Here is a 24,318-nt window from a genome sequence, read left to right as displayed (position 1 = left end):
AAAGATACAAACAAACTAAAACTCAAAGGATGGAAAAAAAATACATCAAGTAAACAACAATCAAAAAAGAGCAGGAGTGGCAATATTAATCTCTGACAAAATAAACTTTAAAGTAAAATCCACCACAAAGGATAAGGAAGTACACTATGTAACAATTAAAGGGTCAATACACCAGGAGGACATAACTATAATAAATATTTATGCACCCAACAACAGCACTCCAAACTACATAAAACAGACTCTAACAGCATTGAAAAGAGAAATAGACAGCTCCACAATAATAGTAGGAGACTTCAATACACCACTTTCGGTGAAGGACGGAACATTCAGAAAGCAGCACAACGGAGACACGGAAGATCTAAATGCCACAATCAACCAACTTGATCTCACAGACATATACAGAACACTCCACCCAACAGCAGCCAAGTATACTTTCTTTTCCAACTCACATGGAATATTCTCCAGAATAGACCACATATTAGGCCATAAGGCAAGCCTTAACAGAATTCAAAACATCAAAATATTGCAAAGCATCTTTTCTGACCATAAAGCCATAAAAGTAGAAATCAATAACAGAAAAAGCAAGGAAAAAATACAAACACATGGAAACTGAAAAACACCTTGCTCAAAAACTACTGGGTTATAGAAGAAATTAAGGATGGAAAAAATAAATTCACAGAACAAAATGAGAATGAAAACACATCCTACCAGAACCTTTGAGACACAGCAAAAGGAATGTTCAGAGTCAATTTATAGCAATAAATGCACACATCCAAAAAGAAGAAAGGGCCATAATCAAAACATTAACCCTACAACTCGAACAAACAGAAAGAGAGCAGCAAAAGAAGCCTTCGGGCACCAGAAGAAAGGAAATAATAAAAACTAGCACAGAAATAAATGAAATAGAGAATAGAAAAACAACTGAAAGAGTTAACAAGACCAAAAGCTTGGTTCTTTGAAAAGATCAACCAAATCCAAACACCATAGGCCAAACTGACAAAAGAAAAACAGTAAAGGAAGCAAATAACCCGAATAAGAAATGAAATGGGCGATATCACAACAGACCCAACTGAAATTAAAAGAATCATAACAGAATACTATGAAAAATCATACTCCATCAAATTTGAAAACCTAGAGGAAATGGACAAATTTCTAGAAACACACTATCTACCTAAACTAACACAGAGTTAGAACAACTAAATAAACCTATAACAAAAGAAGAGATTGAAAAGGTAATTTAAAAACTCCCAACAAAAAAAAGCCCTGGCCCGGATGGCTTCACTGCAGAATTCTACCAAACTTTCAGAGAACAGTTAACACCACTACTACTAAAGGTATTTCAGAGCATAGAAAAAGATAGAATCCTCTTGAACTCATTCTATGAAGCCAGCATAACCCTGATACCAAAACCAGGTAAAGACAACACAAAAAAAGAAAATTATAGACCAATATCCCTCATGAACATTGATGCAAAAATCCTCAACAAAATTCTAGCCAATAGAATTCAGCGACATATCAAAAAAATAATTCACCATGATGAAGTGGGATTTATACCAGGTATGCAGGGATGGTTCAATATTAGAAACACAATCAATGTAATCCATCACATAAATAAAACAAAAGAACCACATGATCTTATCAATCAATGCAGAAAAGGCATTTGACAAAGTCCAACACCCATTCATGATAAAAACAGTCAGTTAAACAGGAATAGAAAAGAAATTCCTCAACATAATAAAGGGCATTTATACAAAGCCAACAGCCAACATCATCCTAAATGGAGAGAGTCTGAAAGCATTCCCCTTGAGAATGGGAACCAGACAAGGATGTCCTTTATCATCACTCTTATTGAACACTGTGCCAGAGGTCCTAGCCAGAGCAATTAGGCTAGAAAAATAAATAAAAGGCATCCAAATTGGTAAGGAAGAAATAAAAGTATCCCTATTTGCAGATAATATGATCTTATATACAGAAAACCCCAAAGAATCCACAAGAAAAGTACTGGAACTAATAGAAGATTTCAGCAAAGTATCAGGATACAAGATAAACATACAAAAATCAGTTGGATTCCTCTACATCAACAAAGAGAACTTCCAAGAGGAAATCACCAAATCAATACCATTTACAGTAGCCCCCAAGAATAAATCTAACCAGAAACGTAAAAGACCTATACAAAGAAAACTGCAAGATGCTACTGCAAGAAACCAAAAGAGACCTACTTAAGTGGAAAAACATACCTTGCTCATGGATAGGAACACTCAACATTGTGAAAATGTCAGTTTTACCTAAAGAGATCTACAGATGCACGGCAATCCTGATCCAAATCCCAACAGCATTTCTTTAATGAGATGGAGAAACAAATCTCCAACTTCATATGGAAAGGGAAAAGGGCCCGGATAAGTAAAGCGTTACTGAAGAAGAAGAACAAAGTGGGAGGTCTCACACTACTTGATTTTAGAACCTACTATACTGCCACAATAGTCAAAGCATCCTGGTACTGGTACAACAACAGATATATAGCCAATGGACAGAATTGAGAATCCCAACGTAAATTCATCCACCTATGAACAGCTGATATTTGACAAAGGCCCAGAATCTGTTAAATGGGGAAAAGGCAATCTCTTTAACAAACGGTGCTGGCATAACTGGATATCCACCTGCAAAAAAATGGAAGCAAGACCCATACCTCACACCATGCACAAAAACTAACTCAAAATGGATCAAAGACCTAAATACAAAATCTAAAACAATAAAGATCATGGAAGAAAAAATAGAGACAACACTAGGAGCCCTTAATGCATGGCATAAACAGAATACAAAACATTACTAACAATGCACAAACGCCAGAAGAGAAACTAGATAACTGGAGCTCTTAAAAATCAAACACTTATGCTCATCAAAAGACTTCATCGAAAGAGTAAAAAGACAACCTACATCTGGGAAAAAAATCTTGGCTACGTCACATCCAATCAGGGTCTAATGTCTAAAATCTACAATATACTACAAAACCTCAACAACAAAAAGATAAATTACCCAATTAAAAAACAGGCAAAGGATATGAACAGGCACTTCACCAAAGAAGGCATTCAGGTGGCTAACAGATACATGAGGAAATGCTCATGATCATTAGCCATTAGAGAAATGCAAATCAAAACTACAGTGAGATAACATCTCACCCCAACAGGGCTAGCATTAATCCAAAAAACACAAAATAATAAATGTTATTTATTTGTGGAGAGACTGGAACACTTATACACTGGTGGTGGGAATGTAAAATGGTACAACCACTTTGGAAATCGATTTGGCCCTTCCTTAAAAAACTAGAAATAGAAGTACCATATGATGCAGCAATCTCACTCCTTGGAATATATCCTAGAGAAATAAAGGCCATCACACGAATAGATATATGCACACCCATGTTCACTGCAGCACTGTTCACAATAGCAAAAAGATGGAAACAACCTAGGTGCCCATCAATGGACAAATGGATAAACAAATTATGGTATATTCACACAATGAAATACTACGTGACGATCAAGGACAAGGATGAATCCATGAAACATCTCATAACATAGGTGAGTCTGGAAGGCATTATGCTGGGTGAAATTAGTCAGTCACAAAAGGAAAAATATTTTATGAGACCACTATTATAAGAACTCAAGAAAAGGTTGAAACACAGAAGAAAGCATTCTTTGATGATTACAAGGGTCAGGAGGGAGGGAAAGGGGTATTCACTAACTAGATAGTAGACAAGAATTATCTTAGGTGAAGGGAAGGACAACCTACACTACAGTGGAAGTCAGCACAACTGGACTAAACCAAAAGCTAAGAAGTTTCCTGAATACAACCAAACACTTCGAGGGACAGAGTAGCAGGGGCGGAGGTCTGGGAACCATGGTTTCAGGGAACATCTAGGTTAATTGACACAGCAAAGTTTATTAAGAAAATGTTCTGTATCCCACTTTGGTGAGTGGTGTCTGGGGTCTTAAAAGCTAGCAATGGGCCATCTAAGATACATCAATTGGTCCCAACCCACCTGGAGCAAATGAGAATGAAGAACACCAAAGACACAAGGAAAATATTAGCCTAAGAGACAGAAAGGGCCACATAAACCAGAGACTCCATCAGCCTGAGACCAGAAGAGCTAGACGGTGCGTGGCTACCACCTATGACCACCCTAACAGGGAACACAACAGAGTCCCTGACGGAGAAGGAGAAAAATGGGGTGCAGAACTTAAATTCTGGTAAGAGGACCAGACTTAATGGTCTGATTGCGACTGGAGGAACCCTGGAAAACATGGCCCTTGGACTCTTGTTAACCCAGAACTAAAACGATTCCTGAAGCTAACTCTTCAAAGATTATAAGACATAAAATGATACTCGTGAAGAGTGTGCAGCTCCTGTCCTGAGGCGAGATGAGAAGGCAGAGTGGGACAGGAGCTAGTTGAATAGACAATGGACATCCGGGGTGGAAAGGAGGAATGTGCTGGCACATTATAGAAAGAGCAACTAGGGTCACATAACAACGTGTCTATAAATTTTTGTATGAGAAACTAACTTGAGCTGTAAACTTTGACTTAAAGCACAATTAGAAAGAGAGAGAGAGAAAGAAAGGCAGAAGGCCAAGTCACCCAACGTTTTGAGTCCCAAAAGCCTTCGCTTGGTTGGAACTCACCTTTAGAGAGACGCTGGCACGCGTCGCCAGAGCGTGCCTTTCCTGGTCAAGCAGATAGATACTCTGCGCTTGGTTTCCGCTGGCGTTTGGGGCACCCCTCAGTGACGATTTTAAAGATCCCTGAGGACCTTCCCTGTGGCTTCATCGACCCTGCCCCCACCTGTACCTCTGCGGATCACAGCCCTGGGTGGGGTCCCAAGAGGGTGCGAGGGTCCCTGCTAGTGGTGTGATGGGTGTGAGGAGGAATGATGGAGGAAGAAGGAGAACACGGTCACTGGCTGGGAGGCTGCAAACTGCTCCGGTCCTGCGGAGGTCTCCAAACCTGGCCACATTTCAGGGCCTAGTTTCCTCCAAGGCCAGGTCTGGCCCCGCCTCCTACCGGCTCAACCAGGACTGTTTTCCTCAATGAGGCTTGCTGGCAATTGAGGGAGAAAGGATATGGCACTGGGCAGGGGACACACGCTCAACGCCTGGCCAAAGTTGACGCACGTCGTGGCCAGTGGGGGCTTCTATGCCGTCCTCTGCCCACTCGCGTATCCTGATCCACCTGCCTAGGGCGGCTGCTTGAAGTCGGTCAAAGTTATGCCGGCATCGAGGTAAGTGGCGGGATGAGGCAGGAGCAGGTTGCTGCTTCTTGCCCTGGACTAAGTCTTTGGTTAAGCTCTCAGAACCCACCAGGCAAACAGCCTCCCCTCTCTTGACCAGCCTCACCGGAAAACATCTTCTGTTGACCGAGTTTGACGGCCCCCACATGACTGGCCCTCAGTCAGGGAGCTCCGTGGACCAGGGTCAATTCTTCTCTCAAACCACCGGCTTCAGTCAGTCCAACCCAAGAAACTAAGAACCGTTCGTTCTAACTCAGTTGTGAGGGTCATCAAAACACCCTGGCCCTCCTTCTCCAGGCCCCCAAAAGCACCCAAGCCTGATTGCAAAAAGCCCTGAGCTTCAACAGCCATTAAGGGGAGAATAACCAATAAAGGGCTGAGGTTCTATCTTTTGTCCCTGTGCACTGGTATCTGTAGACAGTGACATTCAAGGCTGGGGTATCTGTGTGGCTGAGCTTTACATGTGCTTGCCTGACATGGGCATGCCCTTGTGACCCATGTGAGACTGAAGAGACTAAGGAATGCTATCCCTCTCCTAAGGAATGCTATCAGAGAGGGACAATAGGCAGCAAAGGGAGAGGCTGCAGGGGGAAGATGAGGGGCAGTGTGCAAGGAGGGGAAACCAAGTCTACACTTGGAGTTTAGATTGGAAAAGCTCTTTATGGCTTTGGGGTTGGGCAAAGGTGACAAAGCCAGGGACGCCAGGGCCTCAGAGGGCCACATTCCCAACTCAGAATGTGCCTGGCTTCTTCTGCAACCCCATCCCACCTTCCAACCGCACAACAGGTCTCTGGCATTTTCATTGGGAAAAAAAAAAAAAAGGATGAGAGCAAGGACCCTCCCTGGAGTTCTTCTCTGGGATCACAGGGACTCTTTTTGTATCGCACAGACAACTTCCTGCTCCAGGCTTGCTGATGCAAACACTGCATCCTCCTCCTGAGGCTCCTGCAACTCAGTCCTGAGGGCCTAGTGAGAAAGGGAGCCTGCTGCTGAGACCTACTGCTGGAGGGGCCTGCATGAGCAATGAAGTTGTATGTTCTTGCCAAGCTTCTGTGGCATCCAACCCTGAGCCCAAACTGCTGCCCCTCTCCTAACCCTCTGGAGACACTTGGAGTGAGCTCTTTCCAAGCCTTCAGATTTGCTTGCTCTCTTCTCTCTGATGTAGCACTCACTGCCAGAATTTGCAGGGGAATCACTGCAGCTGGTTTCCCCAGCACTGAACAGCATGTGAGGAATCCTCGAGGCTCCTCCCGCTGGAGCCATAACTCTCCTGGACAGCTAAAGGAGGTACCCAGGCACGTTTAAGGTGAGGCCTGCCCAAGGCCACACCTGCAATGCACAATGACGGGCAACTTTAAGGAGTTAGTGGATGTCCTCTTGGTGGCCGTCAGTGCCACCTGTTAGCCCTCCTGTGTTATCCTCGTGTCACGGTCAGCTTCAATGCAGATGCCAAACAGGCAAAAACTTGAGTTTCTAAGGGTGGCATATCTGTCCACAAGTGTGTTAATCATGGGAGGGACAAGCATTTCTGTGTGTATCGGTAGACATATAAGGCAAACAGACGTTTATACATATGAGGGAGAGGGGACCCACGATAGGGAAACAAAGTTTTCAGGACAGTTGCTGTGGTTTTTGATGACCATTATGCCTGTCGGCCTCCAGAGCTAAGCCACGGGTATCTATTTGGTTCACTGGATGGAAAAGACTCCCAACGGTGGGCAAAGTCCTGGTGCCAACCGTTTTGGGGAGGTGTATGAGAAAGGGGAAGGGCACTGGAAGTGTGTAGATGGTTGCGCTATCCTGTGAGAAAGAAGCAGAGTGCCACTATTTGAGCTGAAGAGTATGTTCGGAGGGCGCAAAGAAGGATCTGGTTTGTTCCCTGGGTTGGGCAGCACTCGCATCCGTGTTCCCGGAAGGCTTGCCTGGCTTTTGCCTGTCAGAGTCGGCCTGCTGCGTTGCTTCAGAGCAAGGGGGTGCATCAGGCAGAGGAGAGGTGGGGCTAGACGTGCACTGTGGCTTACGCGAAAACGTCACGCACCTCCTTCGAGCCGGAATCGAACCAGCGACCTAAGGATGTCTACACAAGTCCTGTCTACAGTCCTCCGCTCTACCAGCTGAGCTATCGAAGGGTGCATGCTGCTAAACCCGGGGATATTTCTTTCAAGACAGGCAGGAGGCCAAGTCACCCAGATGCCTTGGCTTGGTTGGAACCCAAGTTTGAAGAGACGCCGGCACCAGATGCCAGAGCGCGCCTTTCCTGGCGGAGCAGATATTCTGCGTTCGTTTTCGCTGGCGTTTGGTTGCAGCGGGGCACCCTGCGATGGCTATTTTAAAGATCTGGGGCCCTTTCCTGTGGCTTCATTGACCTCACCCCCACCTGTGCTCGTGCAGATGACAACCCTGGGGGAGGGGGGCGCGAAAGAGGATGGGAGGGTCCTGGAGGTGGTTGTGGGCAGGGGTGGTGGAGGAAAAAGAATCAGAACAGCCACTGGGAGGGCGGCTGCAAACCGCACTGGCCCTGTAAACCAAAATCCAAACCCGCTGCTGTTAAGTTGATTCCGACTCATAGGCGACCCTATAGGACAGAGTAGAACTGCCCAATAAGGTTGCAAAGCTATGATCTTTAGGGAAGCCGACCGCCACTTGTCTCTCCCGCGGAGAGGCTGGTAGGTTCCAACTGCCTACCTTTCCGAGGACTTTAACCACTGCACCACCAGGACTCCTTAAACAAACAAACAAAAAACAAACTCAGTGCTGTAGAGTCCATTCCAACCCACAGCGACCAGGGCTCCCTAGAGGCCCCAAACCGCTACCGCCTTGGGGAGGTTTGCTTCCCCCACATACTGGTTGTGACCCCTCCACCCTGCCTGCTTTGACCGACGTGGGCTCGGTTTTCCACAACCAGGCTGGCTGGCTAGTGAGAAAGAATGACTACGACGCCCGGTAGGGTTATCGACGAGACTGGCAAGGACAGAAACCGTAGGTGTCTGGGTTGCTCTCAGGCTTCGAGAACCCACCAGGTGTATCACGCCCACAGGCTGCTCTCCCAAAGGCTTGACTAGCCACACGGAAGCAACCTCAGGTCAATGCAGTTTGATACCTACCCCGCCCCCCCAACGTGACTGGTTGTCAGGAGGACCTCCGTTGTCCAGGCCCCCTTCCTCATGCTGCTGTCTTCCTGCCTCAGTGGGAAGGGTGAGCACATGGGTCGCTCCTAAGCCAGGCCCCCAAATGCACCCAAGCACCACCCTGAAGGGGCCTGAGGCTTGGACTTTACCATCAGGGGAGAACAGCCAATAAGCAGCTGAGGTTGCATCTTCTTTTCCTGTGCGCCCGTCTCTGCAGACGGTGACATTCCGGGCTGCGGTCTCTGCGTGGCTGCAGAGCTTTACGGTTCTCTCCAAGGTCACCTGTCTGTGCCCACGGGCATGTCTCCTGGTCCACAGGAGACTGAAGAGGCTTCTGCACAACCTCTCCTCTTAGGAGTGCTGTCTGAGAGTGAGGTAGAGGCCGGGAAGGCTGGGATCAGAGGTGGGAGATGAGGGGCAGTTTTCCAGGAGAGGGAAGCACGTTCGGGAACCCGGTCTCCGCTTGGAGTCCAGAATCAGAAAAGCTCCTTCTGGCTCAGCGGTTGGGCATGGCAACTGAGGCAGGTGCCCAGGGCCTCAGAGGACCACTCTCCCAGCCAGGGACGCTCCTCAGTTCTTCTTCCTCTACCTCCCAACTGCACAACACATCTCTGGCCTTTTGTTTGGAATCATCTCCCTGTTTTCTTCTCCACACCCACAGCCCGTTCCAGCTCCAAGGTGAAGCTGTTCTTTAAATGTGCAGTCCACTTCCTGCTCCAGGCTCGCTGATGAGGGTGTTGCATCTTCCTCCTGGGCCCCCTGCAACACAGCCCTGAGGGCCCAGTGCAAAGGGAGCCAGGCTTACCCCAGCGAGTGGCATGGGTAAGCAGGTGAAGCTTTGTGTCCTTTGCCACTTGGGAGCTGGAGTCCGTGGGATGCTTCGGTGGCACCCAAACCTTGTTCCCCACCATCTGCCTCCTAACCCTGGAGACATTTGGAGTGGATCTTTCCACTTGCTTCTTCTTGACCTCTAGCAGCACTCCCCACCAGAAGTTGCAGGACAATCACCATAGCTGGTTTCCTCAGCGTTGAACAGCATGTGCGGAATCATCACTCCTCCAGCAAAAGTCACAACTCTCCTGGGCAGCCACAACCTAGGTGCAGGCACCTGTAAGGTGAGACCTGCTTGAGGCCACACCTGTGCTCTCACATTGACAGGCAACATGAAGGAGCCACTGGATGTCCTCTTGGTGACCGTCAAGGCTGACTGATAGCCCTCATGTGTTGTCCTCATGACATGAGAGCTTCAGTGCAGGTGCAGAATCGCAGACACATGGAGTTTCTCAGGGTGGCAGATCTGTCCCCAAGTGGATTAATCATGGGAATAATGAGAGTTTTGTGGGTGCATTGATAGACATCTAGGACATATAGAAATTTATAGACATAGAGGGGAGAGAGGGCAAGATGAGACAGAGATATAGAGAGAGGCATTGGAAAGGAGTGAGGGAGAGAAAGAGTGGGAGAGAGGGAGGAAGATAGGGATGGAGGGATGGAGAAAGCTACAGAAAGAGAGGAGAGAGAATAAGAGTTTTTAGTAATTATGCTATGTTTTTTCTGGACCTGTATGCCTGTCAGCCTCTAGAGTTACACTGTGGGTACCTATTTTGTCCTCCTGGCTGTAAAATAATTTGTCAGTGGTGAGCAAAGTGCTGATGCCAGGTCGGTCAGGAGCTGTATGAGAATCACAACAAAAGTCAGTGGTCATTTATGGTTATGTCTGGAGAGCAGGAAGAATGATCAGATGTGTTCCCTGGGACCGACAGCATACCTCCAGTATTCCAAGAAGGCTCGCCTGGGTTTTTCCTGTCAGAGTCAGAATGCTGTATTGTAGTAGGGCAGGGCTGGGCAGCAAGCAGCACAAAGTTGGGGCTAGACTAGCACTGTGGTTTGCTCAAAAGCACCTCCTTCGAGCCGGAGTCGAACCAGCGACCTAAGGATGTCCACATGTGTGCTATCTACAGTCCTCCGCTCTACCAGCTGAGCTATCGAAGGGTGCACAGTGCCCGTGCTAGAGAACTTTCTTCCAAGAAATACTGGCGTCCAAGTCACCCGACCGCTTTGGCTTCCAGATGCCTTTGGTTGATTAGAACCCAGCTTTGGAGAGACGCCGGCACACGTCACCAGTGCACACCTTCCCTGTTGAAAGCAAATCTGTGCTCAGTGGCCTCTGGCATCCGGTTGTGGCGGTGCACCCCGGATGGGCATCATAAAGATTTTTGGGGACCTTCCCTGTGGCCTTATCCACCCCACCCCTACCTGTACAGGTGCGGATGACAACTCTCGGGGGCCCGAAAGCCAGAGGGAGGGTCCCGGAGAGTGGCAAGATAATTCTGGAGAGATTGTGGAGGAAACTGACTGCTGCAAACCGCACTGTCCTGCAGTTGCTCCTCAACCTCTCACAGCCTTGCTTCCCCCAGGTGCAAGCCTGGCCCCTCCCACCTACCACCTTTGACCACGTAGGCTCAGTTTTCCAAAATGAGGCTTGCTGGCAAGTGAGGAAGAAAAGATATAGCGGCAGATAGGGGAAAGGCCTACACTTGACTCCCGTCTGAGGTTGATGCCTGTAGTGGCCATTGAGGGCTCCGTGCCTTTTTCTAACTGCCCTCGCATCCTGGAGCATATGCTGGAGGCAGCCAGTTATTCAAATAGGTTACTGCTATAGGCTTCCACAGAAAGCACCTAAGGTGGGAGGGGGCAGGTGAGGAGAACATAGGTGTCAGGATTGTTCTCCTTGCTTTGGCCTGAGTCCTTTGCCAGGCTTTCAAGCACCCACCCAGTGTGTGTGCCCACTGGTCATTCACCCACATGAGGAAAGTCCTCCTGTGGCCTGGTCAGTCACACCAAAACCATCTTTGGCCTACCGGTTTTGATGGCCCCACAAGAGTGGTCTTCAGTCCCAACCTGTGTGGATCGGGGTCAATATCTCTACCACACCACCAGCTGTGGTCTGTCCCACCCCCCAGTGAGGAAGACTCATCATTAGGGTTTGTTCAGGACTTGAATATACTGGTCACAACACCTCCGGTCCTCCTCCTCCTGGCGCCCAAAAGCACTGAAGCCCAGTTTAGAAGGGGCCTGTACCTCAACATACCCTCATGGAGAATAGGTAATAAAGGATTGATGTTCCATCTCCTGTCCCTGTTCACTGGTCTCTACACACAGTCACGTTCAAGGCTGGGGTCTCTGCATGGAGACAGAGCTTTACAGCGCTCCCCAAGGTCACCAGTCTGCACCCACATGTGTGTCCTCATGGCCTCAGAAGACTAAAGAGCCCATACCATCTCTTTAGGAGTTCTGTATGAGGAGGAGATGGAGGCAGTCAGGGAAAGCTGAGACTGCAGGCAGGAGGCCAGGGACAGCTTTTGAGGACTGGAAAGCATGTGTGGAAACCTAGTTTCACTTGGAGTCCAGAATCAGAAAAGCACTTTTTGGCTCAGGGGTTGGGAATGGGCAACTGAGGCAGGGAACATACGGCCTTAGAGGGCCATACTCCCAGCCCAGGACACTCCTTGCTTCTTCTCCCTGCTATCTTCAACTGAAAAACACGTCTCTGTTGTTTTCATTGTAGAGCCAAGGATGAAAGCAAGGATCTTCCTTGGTGTTCTTCTCTGCACCCACGTCCCCCCTCCAGCCCCAAGGTGAAGCCATTCCTTGGATAACACCAAGCCCACTTCCTGCTCCAAGCTTGCTGCTGTGGAGGTTGCATCTTCCTCCTGGGGCTCAATGAAACTCAGCCCTGAGGGCCCAGTGCAAAGGGAGCTGGCTGCTGTGACCTACCCATTGAGTAGCCTGGGTAAGCAGGTGAAGAGTGTGCCCTTTGTGAGGTGGGAGCTGCTATCCATGCCACACTTTGAGGGCACTAAACCCTCAGGCACCCACAGCTTATCCCCTTCCCTCAATCACTAAACACTTGGGGTGTTCCTCCACCCTTGCATGTTTGCTTGCTCTTGTTTTCCAGTGCAGTCTTTCCCCTACCCCCGCCCCCCAAGTTGTAGGGGATTCGCTGCAGCTGGTTTCCCCAGCATTGAACAGCATGTGAGGAATCATCACTCCTCCAGCAAATGCCACAACCCTTCTGGGCAGCCAGGAAGACAAGCAGATCCGAGGTTACACCTGGGCCCTCACACTGACAGGCAACATGAAGGAGCCACTGGATGTCTTCTTGGTGACTTTCAAGGTTGACTGATAGCCTTTACTGTTGTCTTCCTGGCAAAGTTACCTTTGGTGCACGTGCAGAATTGGCAGACTTTTTGGAGTTTCTCAGGGTGGCATGTGTGTCCACAAGTGGATTAATCATGGGAGAGGTGAGCGTTTTCTTTGTCTGTTGATAGACATATAGACATTTTAAAACATATGAGGAACAGAGGGTGAGACAGAGATAGAGAGCCAGGGAAAGAATAAGAAAGTTTTCAGGAAGGATGCCATTATGGATTGAATTATGTCCCCCCAAAATATGTGAGGTAAATCCTACGATACCTGTGGTTATAATTCCATTTGGGAATAGGAATTTTTTGTTATATTTATGAGGCAGTATTAGTGTAGGGTGTGTCTTAATCTCTTTTGAGATAGAATAAAAGTGCAGGTTACATGTAAGCAAGAAAGCAAAAGTGGGGGAAGATAGCTGTCATGCCACATTAAGGTCACCAAGGAATCAAGGAACAGAAGCTGAAAAAGAGACAAGGACCTCCCCTGTCGAAGAAAGAAAAACTTCCCCTAGAGCCGGTGCCCTGAATTCTAACTTCTAGCTTCCTAACTTTGAGAAAATAAATTTCTGTTTGTTAACGCCACCCACTTTAGGAATTTCTGTTATAGTAGCAGTAGATAACTAAGACAGAAGCTATGACTAACTGATGTGACTGTCAGTCTCCTGATTTACACTGTGGGTAGCTATTTTTCCATTGGGATGGAAGACATTTTTCCATGGTAAAGCTGGACAATGAATAAGGAAGACCGAAGAAGAACTGATGCCTTTGAGTTGTGGTATTGGCAAAGAATATTGACTATACCATGGACTGCCAAAAGAATGAACAAATATGTCTCAGAAGACGTACAGCCAGAATGCTCCTTAGAAACGAAAATGACAAGACTTTGTCTCAAATGCTTTGGACATGTTATCAGAGGGACCAGTCCATGGAAAAGGACATCATGCTTGGTAAAGAGGAGGATCAGTGAAAAAGAGGAAGACCCTCAATGATATAGATTAACACAGTGGCTGCAACAATGGGATCAAGCATAACAATGATCATGAGGATGGCACAGAACTGGGCACTGTTTAGTTCTGTTGTACATAGAGTTGCTATGAGTCGGAACCAACTTGACTGCACCTAACATCAGCAACAAGCAAAGTCCTGTGGGCGGATTGAGCGCTCAGGACCTGTGTGAAAATAAAACTGAAACGGCACAGGCGTTTGCCTTAGTGGGGCTGGGCAATTAGGAAGAAGCTAAGGGGGACTGTATAGAGCTGAAGGTATGTTTGCAGAGCAGGAAGAAGGATCAGGTGTGTTCCACGGGACGACCAGCACACTTCTGTGCTCCAGCAAGCCTTGCCTGGCTTTAGCTTGTTAGAGTGAGGATGCTGCCTTGTGCAGGGCAGAGCCGGGACGGCAGGCAGAGGAGAGGTAGGGCTAGACCCTCACTGTGGTTTGCGCAAAAGCGTCGGGCACCTGAAACCATCGACCTAATGATGTCCACATGTGTCCTTGTCTATAGTCCTCTGCTCTACCAACTGAACTATGGAAGGGTGCACGCTGCCACAGCTGGGGATATTTCAAGAAATGCCAGAGGCCAAGTCACCCGACTGCTTTGGCTCCCAGATGCCTTTGGTTGGTTGGAACCCACCTTTGGAGAGACGTCAGCACACGTCGCCAGAGGGCCCCTTTCCTGGAGGAGCAAACCCTGCCCTCGGTTGCCGCTGGCGTTTGGTCGCTGCAGGACACCCCGGGGCGGTGATTTTAAAGATCCCTGGGGCCTTATCGACCCCACTCCCACCTGTACTCGTGCGGATGACAGCTCTGGGAGGGGGACCGAAAGCGGGAGGGAGCGTTCCAGCCAGTAGCTAGATGGGTGTGGAAAGAGGTGATGGAAGAAAAGAGGGGAACTGTAAGGGCCTCTAGGCGGGCTGCTGAAAGCCGCATCCGTCCTGGGAAAGTCCCCAACTTGGCGCCCCCTCGCACAGTCTTGCTTCTTCCAGGTCCTGATCTGGCCCCTCCCCTCCTACCGGCTTTGGCCGACGTGGACTCGCTTTTCCACGCAATGAGGCTTGCTGCAAGGGAGGAAGAATGGATATGGCGCGGGGCAGATAACTCATGCTAGCCACCGGGCAGACGCTGGTGCCAGTTGTAGCCATTGGGGGCGTCCTTACCCACCTCTGCCCGCCTGCGGATCCTGAATCATCTGCCAGACGTTGATAACCATGCCCGCTTCCATGGAAAGGCACCTGCGGCAGGTGGAGGCAGGGCAGAGACCATAGGTGTTCAGGTTGCTCTCCGGCTTTCAGAACCCACCAGATGTGTGACGCCCACAGACCACTCGCCCGGTGGCTTGGCTAGCCACACCGAAGCGACCTCAGGTCGACCAAGTTTGACGCTCCCCATGTCCCCCATGTGACCGCTTGTCAGGAGGACCTCCTGCTGCTGTCTCTCCCGCCCCAGTGGGTAGGGTGAGCTCGGGGATTACGGCCGTCCTCCACCAGAACCACAAAAGCACCCAAAGCAGGTTCCAAAAGGCCAGTGTCTGAACTTCCCATCAGGGGAGAATAGCCTATAAAGGGCTGAGGTTGTATCTTCTGTTCCTGTGCACTGGTCTCTAAAGACGGTGACATTCAGGGCTGGGATCTCTCCGTGGCTGCAGAGCTTTATAATCCTTGCCAAGGTTACCTGTCTGCATGCTCTTCTGGTCTGTAGGAGACTGAAGAGGATTCTGCTCAAACTATCTCCTTAGGAGTGCTGTCTGAAGGTGAGGTGGAAGAAAGGAAGACTGGGACTGGAGGCAGGAGACCAGGGGCAGTTTGTGAGGAGGGGAAAGCAAGTGCAAAGCAAGTGCGGAAACCCAGTCTCCACTTGGAGTCCAGAATCAGAACAGCTCTTTCTGGCTCAGGGCTTGGGCATGGGCTACTGTGGCATGTACACCAGGATCCTCAGAGGGCCACAGTCATAGACTGGGATGCTCCTGGCTTCTTCCCTCTGCCTTCCACCTGCTCAATGATATCTGTCACTTTTCATTGGAGAGCCAAGGATGAGAGCAAGGTTGGCTTCCTGTCATTCTTCTCTGCACCCACAGCTCCCGAGGTGAAGAGGCTCCTTGTATAAAGATTAGCCCACTTCATGCTCCACGCTCCCTGATGAGGATACTGCATCTTCCTCCTGGAGTTCACGGCAACTCGGCCATGAGGGTCTAGTGCAAAAGGAAGCCGGATGTTGAGACGTACCTGACCAGTGGCCTGGGTAAGCAGGTGAGGTGTGTGCCCTATGTGAGATGAAAGCTGCTGTCTATGCCATGTTTAGAGGGCACTAAACCCTCAACCTCCACTGCCGATCTCCTCCCTTCCCACACCAGGCACTTGGAGCAGCTCTTTCCAGGCCCGCACATTTGCTTCTTCTCGCTGTCTTGCAGCACTCACCACTGGAAGTTACAGGACAATCATTGCAACCGGTATCCCCAGGATTGAACAGCATATGGGGAATCATCACTTTCCCAGCAAAAGCCACAACTCTCCAGTGCAGCCACAACCGGGGCGCAGGCACCTGTAAGGTGAGACCTACTTGAGACCTCACCTGCACCCTCACATTACCAGGCAACTTGAAGGAGCCACTGGAAGTCCCCTTGGTGACCATCAAGGCTGACTGATAGCGCTCCTGCATTGTCCTCCTGATATGGGAGCTTCAGTGCAGGTGCAGAATCGCAGACACATGGAGTTTCTCAGGGTGGCAGATCTGTCCACAAGAGGATTGATCATGAGAATGGTGAGAATTTTCTGGGTGTATTGACAGACATCTATAAATTTATAGACATAGAAGGGAGAGTGGGCAACAGACAGGGAGACAGAGATATAGAGAGAGGGAGTGGAAAGGAGGGAGAGAGGGAGGGAGAGAGCGAGCTAGAGAGAGAGAGGGAGTAAGAGAGTTTTCAGGAAGAATGCCATGATTTTCCCTGAATGGTATGCCTGTCAACCTCCAGAATTACACTATAGGTTGCTAGTTTGTCCTCCTAGATGAAAAAAAAAAAAAAGTCAATGATGAGCAAAGTGTTGATACCAGATGGGTCGGTCAGGAGCTGGAGCTGTATGTGAATCAAAGCAGAAAAGCACAGGTCCTTCACAGGTACAATCAGATGTGTTCCCTAGGACCAACATTACACCTCCGTGTTCCCGGAAGGCTTGCGTGGCCTTTGCCTGTCAGAGTCGGGGATGCTGCATTGCTGCAGGGCAGGGCAGGGCGGCAAGCAGAGGGAAGGTGAGGCTAAACTTGCACCGTGGTTTGTACAAAAGAGTCAGGCACCTCCTTCGAGCCGGAGTTGAACCAGCGACCTAAGGATGTCCACATGTGTGCTATCTACAGTCCTCCGCTCTACCAGCTGAGCTATCGAAGGGTGCACACTGCCAGTGCTGGAGTAATTTCTTTCAAGAAATACTGGTGTCCAAGTCACCCGACCACTTTGGGTTCCAGATGCCTTTGGTTGATTAGAACCCAGCTTTGGAGAGACGCCGGCACACGTCGCCAGAGCACACCTTTCCTGCTGTAAGCAAATCTGTGCTAGGTAGCTGCTGGTGTTTTGTTGCTGCGGTGCATCTGGGGTGGCGATTATAAAGAAGTCTTGGGGCCCTTCACTGTAGCCTCATCGAGCTCACCCCCACCTGTACTGGTAAATGATAGCCGTAAGGGGCCCCATAGCAGACGGTAGGTCCCGGCGAGTGGCGAGAAGGGTTTGCGGAGGAGTTGTGGAGGAAAGGAGGAGAACCTGAACGGCCACTTGGTGGGCGGCTGCGAACCGCCTCCGTCCTGTAGAGGTCCCCAGACAAGCCCTGCTTCTCAGAGCCTATCTTCTCCCAGAGCCAGATCTGGCCCCTCCCTCCTACCCGCTTTTACCGACACGTACTCAGTTTTTCACAATGAGACTTGCTGCAAGAGAGGGAGAAAGGATATGGCACCGGGGGGAGGGGAGGGGGATGCTCCATGCCTGGCTGAGGCTGGTGCCATTCTGGACTAGTGGAGCTTCCATGACTTTTTCTGCCTTCCGGCAGATCCTGAATCATTTGATAGTGGCAGCGGCTTCCTCAAATAGGTTAAGGTTACAGGGGTTTCCATGGAAAGACACCTGAGGGTGGGAGGGTGCAGGTAAGAGAACAAAGCTGTCTGGATTATGTGGCTTGCTCTGGATGGAAGTCTCAGGCCAAGCTTTCAGCCCCCACCTGGTGTGTGACTCCCCCAGACTTCTGGCCCACACAGGGAAAGTCCATTCGTGGCCTGGTTGCTCACATGCGAGCCATATTCCCTAGTCGGCGTTTGACACCCCCATGTAACTAGCCGTTAGTCTGGGACCTCCGTGGACCAGAATCAATTCCTCTCATGCCACCTGCTACCCTGGCCCGCCCTAGCAAGGACCTGTCTGTGCCGAGGTTCTTTCCAATTGGGTTTTGCTGGTTAGTAAAGCTCCCTGGCCCTCCTCACCAGGCCCCTCAAAGCACCAAAGCCTGGCTTCAAGGGTCCTCATCTCTGGATATCCAGTCAGGGGAGAATAGTCATTAAAGGGCTGAGGTTTCAAATTCTGTCCCTGTGAGCTGGTGTGTGCAGAGTACATTCAAGGCTGTGGTCTCTGTGTGGCTGTAGAGATTTACAGTCCTTGACAAGGTCACCTGTCTGCTTGCTATCTGGGTGTGCCCTTGTGACCACTAGACACTCAAAGGGCTCCTCCCCAACCCATCTCCCTAGGAGTGCTGTCGGAGGAGGAGGTGGAGACTGGGAAGGAGACTGCAGGTGGCAGACCAGGGGCAGTTTGCAAAAAGGGGAAAGCAAGCGTGGAAACCCAGTCTCCACTTGGAGTCCAGATTTGGAAAAGTGCTTTTTGGCTGCTCTGTTGGGCACGGACAACCGTGTCAGGCATACCAGCGCCTCAGAGAGTCACACTTCCACCCTGGATGCTCCTGGCCTCTTCTCTTCTCTACCTTTCAACTGCACAACTTGTTTCTGGCATTTGCATTGGAGAGCCAAGTGTGATTGGCTCCCTGACATTCTTCTCTGCACCCATGGCACCCTCCAGCCCCAGCTGAAGCGTCTTCTTACGTAACCATCAGCCCACTCCCTTCTCCAGGCTCACTGAGGAGGATGCTGCATCTTCCACCTAGGGCTCACTGCAACTCAGCCCTGAGGGCGAAGCGTAAAAGGGAGCCAGCTGCTCAGACTTACCCAGAGAGTGGCCTGGGTAAGCAGGTGAAGTTGTATTCCCTTTGTGAGATGGAAGCTGTGGTGCATGCCTCACTTCCATGGCACCCAACCCTCATCCCCTACTGCTTACCCCCACCCCTTCCTCCCAGACACTCAGAGCCGCAGTCACCACCAGAAGTTGCAAGACAATCACTACAGCTGGTTTTCCCAGCACTGAACAGCATATGAGGAGTCATCACTCCTTCAGCAAAAGCAAATGCTCCTGGGCAGCTAATGGGGGCACATGAGCGCCTGACAGGTAAGGCCTGCCTCTCTACCTTTCAGCTGAACAAACTTGAAGGAACCAGTCAATGTCTTCTTGGTGACTGTCAAGGCACACTGACAGCCCTCGTATTTTGTCCTCTTTCCATGGTGAGCTTTGGTGAAGGTGCAGAATCGGCAGAGACTTGGAGTTCCTCAGGGTAGCAGATCTGTTGGACAAGTGGATTAATCATTAGAGCAACAAGCGTTTTCTGTCTGTACTGGTAGATACATAAAAGATATATAGACATTTATAGACATATGAGGGACAGAGAGTGAGAGACAGAGACACAGAGAGAAGGACACAGGGAGTGAGAGAGAGAGGGAGGATGCCATGATTTTCCCTGACAGGTATGCCTGTCAGTCTCCAGAGTTGCACTATGGGTAGCTTGTTTGTCCACCTGGTGGAAAAAATTCGTCAATTGTGAGCAAAGTGCTGGTGCCTGACCGGTGGCTCAGGACTTCTGTGCAAATGCAGAAAGACACAGGTCGATTGCTGATTTGTTTGGTAAAGCTAGACGGAGGACCAGATGTTTTGCCTGGGACCAACAGCACATGTCCGTGCTCCAGAAAGGATTGCCTGGCTTTTACCTGTCAGAGTCGGCATGCTGCGTTGCTGCTGAGCAAGGGGGTCCATCAGGCAGAGGAGAGGTGGGGATAGACTTGCACTGTGGCTTATGAAAAAACGTCAGGCACTTCCTTCGAGCCGGAATCGAACCAGCGACCTAAGGATGTCCGCACCAATTTTGTCTACAGTCCTCCGCTCTACCTGCTGAGCTATCGAAGGGCCCCTGGAAAATAGGCTGGGGATATCTCTTTCAAGAAAGGCAGGAGGCCAAGTTACCTAACCGCTTTGAGTCCCAGATGCCTTCGCTTGGTTAGAATCTACCCTTGGAGAGACGCCGGCACACGTCACCAGAACGCGTCTTTCCTGGAGGAGCAGATGTTCTGCGATCGGTTTCCCGCGGCGTTTGGGGCCCTTTCCTGGGGCCTCCTAGGCCCCACCCCCACCTGGACTCCTGACGGCCTTCGGGGGCTGGAAAGCGAGTGGGAGTGTTCTGGAGAGTAGTGAGACTGTGTGTGGGGAGGGGTGATGGAGAAAAAAAGGAACGGCCACCGGGAGTGCGGCTGCAGCCCGAACTGGTCCTATAAAAACCTGTTGCCGTGAGTCGATTCCGACCGTATAAGGCAGAGTAGAACTGCCCCGTAAGGCTTCCAAGGAGCGGCTGGTGGATTTGAACTGCCCACGTTTTTTTGGTTAGTAGCCAACCGCTCAACCACTGCACCACCACGGCTCCGAAACCTGCACAGCTTCTCAGAGTTGCTTCCTCCCGGCCCTGGTCTGGCCCCTCCCTCCTACCCTCTTTGACCGACGTAGGCTCAGTTTTCCCCAATGGGACTTGTTTGCAAGCGAGAAAGAATGGATAGGGCGCCTGGCAGGGGACCCACCTCGACGGCTGGCCGAGGCTGATGCCCGTCGTGCCCTCATCTACCCGCCTGCGGATCCTGAATCATTTGCTGGAGGCGGACTCTTCCTCAAGTAATTCTAGGTTGTGCCGACTTCCATGGAAAGGCACCTTCGGTAGGAGGAGGCAGGGACAGACACCATGGGTGTCCGGGTTGCCCTCCTTGCCCTGGATCAAGTCTTTGGCCAGGCTTTCAGCACCCACCTGGTGTGTCACACCCCAGGTCATGGAGCAAGGGCGCTCCCCACCCCCACCCCGCTGCTAACTGTCCCCACTCAGGGGGAAGAGTCAGCGCTGTGTTTATCCCCAACTTGGTTGTGCTGATCACCCAAATCCCTGGCTCTCCTCGCCAGCACCCAAAAGCATCAAAGTCTGCTTGCGAAGGGCCTGGCACCTTGACACCCCATCAGCGGAAAATAGCCAATAAAGGGCTGAGGTTCCAACTTCTGCCCCTTTTGTTGGTCTCTGCAGACGGTGACGTTCAAGGCTGCCGCTTCTGTGTGGCTGCAAAGCTTTACAGTCCGAGCCGAGGTCACTTGTCAGCTCCCACGGGCTCCCTCTGGGCCACTAGAGACTCAAGAGGCTTCTTCTCAAGTCACCTCTTTAAGAGTGCTGTTGGAGGAGAAGGTGGAGGAGGAAAGGTGAGATTCCAAGGGTGAGAAGGGCAGGGGCAGCTTGCAAGGAGGGGAAAGTACGTGCGGAAACACAGTCTCCACTTGGAGTCCAGATTCAGAAAAGGGCTTTCTGGCTGAGCGATTGGGCATTGGCAACTGCAGCAGCGTCCCCAAGGCCTCAGAGGACCACACTCCCAGACGGGGATACTCCTTGCTTCTGCTCCATATCTTCAATTGCACAACACGTCTCTGGCATTTTCATTAGAGAGCCACGGATGAGAGCTAGGTCAGCACCCTGGCGTTCTTCTCTGTGCACCCACAGCTCCCTCCAGTCCCAAGATGAACCACTCCTTGTATAACAAGCAGCCCAATTCCTACTCCAGGCTCACTGATGAAGATGCTGCATCCTCCTCCTGGGGCTCCTGCAACTCAGCCCTGAGGGCCCAGTGCAAAACGCTACAGAGACCCACCCAGCCTGGGCAAGCAGGTGAAGTGTGTGCCCTTTTCGAGATGAGAGTTGCTTTCCATGCCAGTGTTCTATGGCACCTAACACTTGGCCCCCGACACTTACCCTCCGCCCTCCCTCACTCTGGCGAGCTCTTTCCAGCTTTGCACGTTTACTTGCTCTGGATCTCTGGCGCAGCACTCAAGGCCCGAAGTTGCAGGAGAATTGTTGCAACTGCTTTCTCCAGCATTGAACAGCCTGTGAGTAGTCATGGCTCCTCCAGTAAAAGCCACAGCCCTCCTGGGCAGCCAGAGGGGGCGGAGGGCTGTAAGGTGAGGCCTTCATACTGACAGGCAACTTGAAGGAGCCATTGGATATCCTCTTAGTGACCATCAAGGTCGACTGATAGCTCTCCTGCACTGTATTGATAGACACATAAGACCTACAGACATATAAGAGAGACAGCGCAAGAGACAGACAAAGAGAGAATGAATGAATACAAATGGTTTCAGGAAAAATGCCGTGATTTTCCCTGCCTCCAGAATTACACCGTAGGTAGCTAGTTTGTCCACCTGGATGGATAGATTGGTCAATTGTGAGCAAAGTACTGATGCCAGACCTGGTGTTCAGTAGCTATGTGGGAATAAAAGCGGAGCGGGACAGGTTTTTCCGCAGTGTACAAGTTGGTCGTTGCTGCAGGGCAGGACCCGGCAGCAGGCAAAGGGGAAGTAGGGGCTAGACGTGCACTGTGGTTTGCGCAAAAGCTTCAAGCACCTCCTTCGAGCCGGAATCGAACCAGCGACCTAAGGATGTCCTCTTGTGTTCCATCTACAGTCCTCCGCTCTGCCAGCTGAGCTATCGAAGGGTGCATGATGTGAAATCTGGGGATATTTCAAGAAAGGCGGAAACCCGAGTCACCCGATTGCTTTGGGTCCCAAATGCCTTCGATTGGTTGGTACCCACCTTTGAAGAAACGCCTGCACATGTCGCCTCTCCTGGCGTATAGAATTTTGACAAAAATACTTTATAGGTGGTCTTCTGTACTGTCTATATTGTGCATCTCCTCAGAAGGCACATGAAGTTCCAGTTTTCGACACTAGTATTGATCAGTGGGTTCATACGGGATAGCCTGATCTCTCCATTGTAAAATTCACCTAATCCTCCCATTATATTATTTCACCCACTATAATCACGACTTGAATAAAATTTTAGGATTTGCTAAATTATTATTTATTATTCTATATTCCTGCCATGTTTATTAAGTATAGCTCGTCTTCAAAGAGTTTTTACTTACCAACTAGAGCTACCTGGTTACCCTAAAATAGAATTTATACATGACAGGTAGGGAGAATGCTTGCTTCTTATCATTAATTGCTAAATTTCAGAGTAAGTAGTTTTTGTCCTAGCTCTCTCCATTGGTGATCAATTTTAAAATGTCTTTCTTCATTAAAAAATCATTATATATTAGTATATTCAATGTGTTTTTAGCAATTGCAGTCATTATTCTTTTTGGTAATCAGTTTATTGCATTTCTGACCAATGGAAACGTCTTTATGTTGGCTCCTGTGAACTTTTGACATGTCAGAAGTACCCCAAAAAGCTTGCCAAGATCATCAGGTATGTTTTCTGCCCCGAACCTGAAGCTCTGGTTCTTCTTAACAAGGAATAGTTTTTAGAGACTACAGCATTTCAGAGAGATTTCATGAGGAAGCAACGATTCTTTATTCTCCATATATTATAGAAAAAGAATAATGATATGTGTCTTCCCACTGGACGATCTGTGGTTTATGTACTCAGGTAGATTGTGAGCTACCAGTGGGGGAAAATGTGAAACCTCTTCCTTCCACTTAAAAGGTTCAGCTAGTCGAACCCACTTTTATTTATTTATTTTTTAATAGGAGAAGAAATTGAATTGGCACGTTTTGAGATGGACTGAGTAAAACAGACGAATAAATTACCTTCAAAAAACAAAACAAAACCCTGGCAGTGGTGTGATCTGAAACCGCGCCTCGGCAGAGACTGGAGCCTAAATACTGGGCCTTGAACCGCTCCGCCACGCTACCTACGGGGAGCTTGTCCTTCTAACTCTTCTCACATTTTGTAAACAAACTGGAAGGTCTTACTTTAAATCGACTGTCACTATTTACTTAAGAATGAAAATGAACTTCTGGAGGACAGGACCATGTCTTCCAGCGCCAAACTCCGTCCTTGGCAAACAATAGGTGCTCACTGATTTGTTGAAGTGTCGTACATCTTAATCTATATCACATCTCACGAGCGTTGGAGGGGTGAGAGAGGAGAGAAAGAAAACGTCCGCTCTACGCGCCATCCACGCACCAAAATGTCGGCTCCTCCTAGGATTTGTTGGCGCGGTACTTGGAGACCTAGAAAGAGCTGTGCAGAGGCTCAGGGTGCCCACAGGTGTAAGGAGTGTCTTAAAAATCCTCGGAAGTAGGCTCTACCCCTTATTGCTTCCGGAGTCCGCGATTTTTATTTGAAGATGGGACCATAGTACCTGCTGCTTGTATGTTGATGGGAATGATCCAGTAGAAGACATAAGAAAACACTGCTGGAGCCTCCACCAGCCTGAGTCCAGTACAGCTAGATGGTGCCCGGCTACCACCACTGACTGCTCTGACCGGGATCACAACAGAGGGTTCTGGACAGAGCTGGCGAAGGATGTAGAACAAAATTCTAACACACACA

At 49.5% G+C, this 24,318-nt stretch overlaps 5 non-coding genes across 5 annotated transcripts; all 5 read right to left on the bottom strand.

Annotated features, from left to right (window-relative positions):
* Positions 1–7,319: 7,319 nt before the first annotated feature.
* Positions 7,320–7,409, bottom strand: TRNAY-GUA (transfer RNA tyrosine (anticodon GUA)). The gene is given in 2 exon segments: positions 7,320–7,355; positions 7,373–7,409. It is a non-coding gene; the product is annotated as a tRNA-Tyr (tRNA).
* Positions 7,410–10,310: 2,901 nt separating this feature from the next.
* On the bottom strand, positions 10,311–10,400 carry TRNAY-GUA (transfer RNA tyrosine (anticodon GUA)). Its single transcript is given in 2 exon segments — positions 10,311–10,346; positions 10,364–10,400. It is a non-coding gene; the product is annotated as a tRNA-Tyr (tRNA).
* Positions 10,401–16,904: 6,504 nt separating this feature from the next.
* Positions 16,905–16,994, bottom strand: TRNAY-GUA (transfer RNA tyrosine (anticodon GUA)). The gene is given in 2 exon segments: positions 16,905–16,940; positions 16,958–16,994. It is a non-coding gene; the product is annotated as a tRNA-Tyr (tRNA).
* Positions 16,995–19,784: 2,790 nt separating this feature from the next.
* Positions 19,785–19,874, bottom strand: TRNAY-GUA (transfer RNA tyrosine (anticodon GUA)). Its single transcript is given in 2 exon segments — positions 19,785–19,820; positions 19,838–19,874. It is a non-coding gene; the product is annotated as a tRNA-Tyr (tRNA).
* A 2,513-nt stretch (positions 19,875–22,387) lies between these two features.
* TRNAY-GUA (transfer RNA tyrosine (anticodon GUA)) lies at positions 22,388–22,477 on the bottom strand. Its single transcript is given in 2 exon segments — positions 22,388–22,423; positions 22,441–22,477. It is a non-coding gene; the product is annotated as a tRNA-Tyr (tRNA).
* Between the last annotated feature and the right edge of the window lie 1,841 nt (positions 22,478–24,318).

The sequence above is a fragment of the Trichechus manatus genome, unplaced genomic scaffold, assembly GCF_000243295.1.
Source record: "Trichechus manatus latirostris isolate Lorelei unplaced genomic scaffold, TriManLat1.0 scaffold00273, whole genome shotgun sequence".
NCBI classification, from domain to species: domain Eukaryota; kingdom Metazoa; phylum Chordata; class Mammalia; order Sirenia; family Trichechidae; genus Trichechus; species Trichechus manatus.
The sequence above is the reverse complement of the archived record's forward strand: the minus strand, read 5'-3'. Positions and strand labels throughout refer to the sequence as shown.